Genomic DNA, 5498 nt, shown 5'->3' on the forward strand with positions numbered 1-5498 from the left:
TAACATAAAATTTCACTGGGCAGATTCAGAAGACAAAGTAAAATATTAAAATGAAATGTGTGAAGACCTGGAGCTAGAAAACCAAAATGGAAGAACTCACTTAGCACTCCTCAAGTTGACAAAACTGAAGAAAAATTCAAACCTTTACTTTTAATATTGAATAATTCAAAACAAAATATTAGATGATGCATGAAGTATTAAAATGATATACAAGGAATTAACAGTTACTAGTGTAGTGGTAATAAATCAGGCTGCAAACTTCAAGGTAAACAGTTCAAAACTACCTGCTGTTCCATGGGAAAAAGATGAGACTTTCTGTTCCCGTAAAGATTTATAGTCTTCAAAACCCTCTACAAGGTGCTATGAGTCAGAACAGACTCCACAGCACTTAACCACAACCACCATAACAAAATAATTTAGTGAATGCATAACCATTTGAAGAGGCAGTATATGATGAAAACTTGATGATCTTTCAGGAAAAAAGTCCAAGCTTCACTGAAAGCACTGGAGAAAAGCAAGGCTCTAGGAATTTCCAGAATAAAAATAGAAATATGTCAGCAAATGGTTTCAGTACTGGAGTGATCAACTTGCCTGTGTCAAGATATTTGGGAGATAGGTACCTGGTCAACTGGCTGAAACAGATCTACATGTGTGCACCTTCCAAAGAAAAGTGATACAACAGAATGAAGAAATTCACTAACAGTATCAATAATGTAATAAACAAATAAACTTTTTTTTGACAATAATTAAATAGTTATAACTGTACATGGAGCTTCTAGAAATTAAAGTCAAATTCAGACGAGGACATAGAACAAGAGCTATCATTGATGACATCACATGAGTGCCAAGTGAAAGCTGAGAATACAAGAAAAGATGTCTGCCTGTGTTTTATTGACTATAGGAAGGCATTGTTCTGTGTGGACCATAATAAACTATAGACATTTTTGTGGAAAATGGAAATTCCAGAACACTTAATTGTGCTTATGGGGAGCCTGTACATAAAGAAGGAGGTAATCCTTTGATCAGACAGAAGGTACTGCTTGGTTTAAGATCAGGAAAGGTGTGTGTTATGGTTATATCCTGTCATATTTACTAAATATGAATGCTGAGTAAATAATGTAAGATAATATGAGATATTTTTCTGATTATAACAAGAAGAATGTGGCAATAAAATTGGATACAGTCTTGTTAACAACCAGCAATATGTAGATGAGCCAAACTTGCTTGATGAAGTGAAGAGGGCTTGAAGGATTTAACTAATGAAGAACTAATTTAAGGATTATGAATTACACATTAATGTCTATGGATTATGGATTATACCTTTAATGTAAAGAAAACAAAAATTTCACAGCTAGAACAATAAACAGGGGAAAAATTGAAGTCATTAAGAGTTTCTTTTTACTTGGATCCAAATCAATACTCATGGAAACATCTATCAAGAAATCTAATTACATATGTTGTTGGTACTAAGGACCATCAAACTGGTTTGATTTCATAGTGACCCTGTATAGCATTTCCGAGGAATGGCTGGTAAGCTTGAACCACCAACCTTTTGGTTCAAAGCTACTTTGCTGTCCAACACATTTTCCCAAAAATCTGCTACACGACACACAAATCTGCTACAAAACACCTCTTTAAATTGTTAGAAAGTAAAGATGTCATTTTGAGGCCTAGGGTGTACCTGAGCCATGGCATTTTCAATTCCTTCATGGGAATGTGAAAGCCAGATAATTAATAAGGAATGTGGAATAAATAATAGATACATTAGAATTATGATGTTGGCAAGTATGTTGAATATGTCATGGGCTGCTGGAAGAAGGAACACATATTATCTTGGATGAAAAGACTTCGCCTCATGTGCTTTAGAAGGAACTGTCCCTGTATAACACCATCATACTTGGTAAAATAAAAAGATATGTATAAAAGAGATAGATTGACACAGTGGCTGCAAGAATGTGCTCAAATATAGTAACAGTTGTGAGCATGGTCTGGGGAGTGTTTCCTTTTGTTGCACGTAGTGTGTTCTATGAATTGCAACATACTTAACAGCACATAACAACCAATGATAACAGTACACTTTATTCTTTCTGATATTCATATATGAAATCTGAATACTTTCCTATATTCATAAAGCATGTCTTTAGCGTTTCTCATTGGGCAATTCATTTGTCTTCTATTTGAAATACATTGTTATTTCATCTTTATTTGCTTTCATTATTTTGATTTTGTTGATTTTGGTTTTCAAAAGTTTGCTTATAATGTGTATAGGTGTAAGATTCTACTTCTCTTATCGTAATCATATGTAATAAGTATCTAAATTAATGCCACTTAATAATCTGCAGTAAATATAGGCCATTATCTCTTAAACACTTTTTCCAAATAATCAAGTTATTTTTCTCACATCTACAATCAAACATTCACTGATTATTTAGTAACATGCTATGCTGTTTCTTTCATTTCTATTTTTCTTTTATTACAAGCATATTTTATGTGCTTTATTGCTTGCTGTTAGTTGCTGTCAAGATGCTTTTGACTAATAGCAACAAAAGAACAAAACATGGCCCGATCCCATTATTATTGAATTGTTACATACTGTTGAGTTAGTTCTGAATTCATAACAACCTTGTACAGGGTTTCCAAGGAGCAATTGATGAGTTTGAACCACCAACCTTGCTTTTCAACCCGACCTTGTGGTCCAGTGCTTATCCTACAGCATCATATGTCATGGCAGCAGCGATGGTGCCTTGTTCTTTGCCAATTCCTTCAATGCACCTTGGATATCTTTCTTTAGTATCATTAGCCCTTGATCGTATGTTACCTCTTCAAATGACTGAACATCAACCATCTCATTGTAGTACAGCGACTTCATCCTGTTGTGATGCTTTTTGCATCATTCAATATTTTGCTTAGAGAATCCTTCAATATTTCAAGTTGAGGCTTGATTTTTTTTTTCAGTTCCCTCATCTTGAGGAATGCTGAATGTGTTATTTTCTTTTGGTTTTCTATATCCAGTTCCTTATACATTTCGTTATAATGTTTGACTTTGTCTTCTCAAAGCTGCCTTTTGCAGTTTTCTATTTAGCTCTTTACCACCTTATTTCTTCCATTTGCTTTATCACCTCTATGCTGGAAAGCAAGTTTCAGATTCTCTTCTGACATCCATTTTGTTTTTTTACCTTCTTTCTTGTCTTTTTATTGACCTTTTGCATTCTTTCTCTATGATGTTCTTTATGTCATCCCACAAATCTTCTGGTCTTGGATGTCTAATTCATCAAATCTATTCTTCAGATGATCTGTAAATTCAGTTAAGATATGCTCAAGGTTATATTTTGGCTTTGAGAACTTGTTTTACTTTCTTTACACTCAGCAATAATTTACATATGAGCAATTGATGGTCTGTTCCACAATCTGCCCTTGGCTTTGTTTTGGCTGGTGATACAGAGTTTGTCCACTATTTCTTGCCACAGATGTAGTCAATTTGGTTTCTGTGTATTCCATCTGTATAGTCATCCTTTATGTTGTTTAAAAAGTGTTTAAAAAGTGTTGTTTAAAAAGCACCTTTAAACATCTATTAATAATTGGAACATGGAACATATAAAGTATGATTCTAGGAACACTGGAAGTTATCATTTTTCTTTATGTATCCCATTTAATTTCTGAAAAATTCCAATTTTCCTAGATTCATATTTTATATATTTAATGTTCTGATTAAGAATTGATGCTTACAGCTATTTATCCTCATTTTGAGTTGTACCCATCCATAAATGAAGGTCTCAAAAGCATTACTCCATTCACATCATTATGGTCAACTCTATTATAAGAGTTGACCATATTTTGAGTGCCTTCCAACCAGAGTTGCTTATCTTCTGGCACTATAATTGAAAGTGTTCTCTTGATATTCATAATGTTTTCACTTTCTATTACTATATCTGATTATGTTCAATTGTTATTCATAATAAATTCAGTGGCCCATTGAGAAGTAGTCTCACTATTCTTCACTCTAGTCTTAGTCTAGAGCCTCCACTGAAACCTATCCATCATGAGACATCCTGCTGGTATTTCAAATACTGCTGGCAGTTACTACAACACTCAAGCCAACATAGTACAACACACTGACAGATAAATGAAGTTACCCAGGTTTAATTATGTGTACATATATGTGCATATCTCTATGTGACTTCTTTATTGGTCTCCATTTATTGCTATTTATCTGTTAATCCTTCATTGCCTTGTAATATTTATTTGATATTTTAAATAACACTGTAAAAAATTTTCAAAAATACCAGCCATTACTTGGAAGAAAGACGAGGTTTTCTGCTCCCATAAAGATGGAGGATAGGGTAGACGTGCAGTAAGGAGCTCCATCAGCAACAACAAAGAATGCCAGACCAAGTAGTTTCAGGGGATGGTGCTAGAACTCTAAACGACATATAAAGGAATATTTAGAAGGTTGGAAAGCTTACAGCTAGAGGAATTTATAGCAGAATCAAGAAATTCATTCCTTTTTAATTCAAGATGCTCAGCTGCTCCTGGAGCTGCCATCTTGGGAGAGACCAAGTGGGGGAAGGATCAGAGCAGCCACAGGACACCTGACAGAACCACGGAGATATAAGTGTGGACATTCCTTTTTTTTGGTATCTGTTAATTGGTCTCTCTCTGTCTGCACATCTCAATTCTGGTGTCTAGAGGGTATGTCTGAGTGAATAGACACCCCACCCCACCACTGGAGAGTTCTACTATGCATGCACACAGATCTCCTCGAAATTTAAAGTGCCTCCAGTATTTTAAAAACCAGCAGGGTTACCCATGGTGGACAGGTTTCAGATGAGCTTCCAGACAAAGACAGATTAAGAAGAAAGAGTGATGAACTACTTCCAAATATTTAGTCATTGAAAACTTTGTGAATAGCAGAGAAACACTGCGAGATACAGTGTCGAAAATGAAACCCTAAGATTGGAAGGCACTCAAAATGTGACTGGGGAAGAGCTGCCTCCTCAAAGTGGAGTTTACCTTCATTTGCTGATGGGGCACAACTCAAAATGAGGAGAAACAGCTATAAACATCCATTGAAAATTGGAACATGGAATGTGCGAAGTATGAATCTGGGAATATTGGAAGTTGTCAAAAATGAAATGGAATGCATCAACATCAATATCTTAGGCATTAGTGAGCTGAAATGGACTGGTATTGACCATTTTGAATCTGAAAGCCACGTGGTTTACTATGCCAGGAATGGCAAATTGAAGAGAAATGGTGTTGCATTCATTATAAAAAAGAACATATCCAGATCAGTCAAGATCTTTGATAGGATAATATCCATGTGCCTAGAGGGAAACCCAGTTAATACCACTATTATTCAAATTTACGCACCAACCACTAAAGCCAGTGAGGATGAAATAGAAGAATTCTACCAACTTCTTCAATCTGAAATTGATCAAACATGCAATCAAGATGTATTGGTCATTACTAGTGATTAGAAGGCAAAGTTTAGGAGCAAA

The sequence above is a fragment of the Chrysochloris asiatica genome, unplaced genomic scaffold (assembly GCF_000296735.1).
Source record: "Chrysochloris asiatica unplaced genomic scaffold, ChrAsi1.0 scaffold00225, whole genome shotgun sequence".
Classification (NCBI taxonomy): domain Eukaryota; kingdom Metazoa; phylum Chordata; class Mammalia; order Afrosoricida; family Chrysochloridae; genus Chrysochloris; species Chrysochloris asiatica.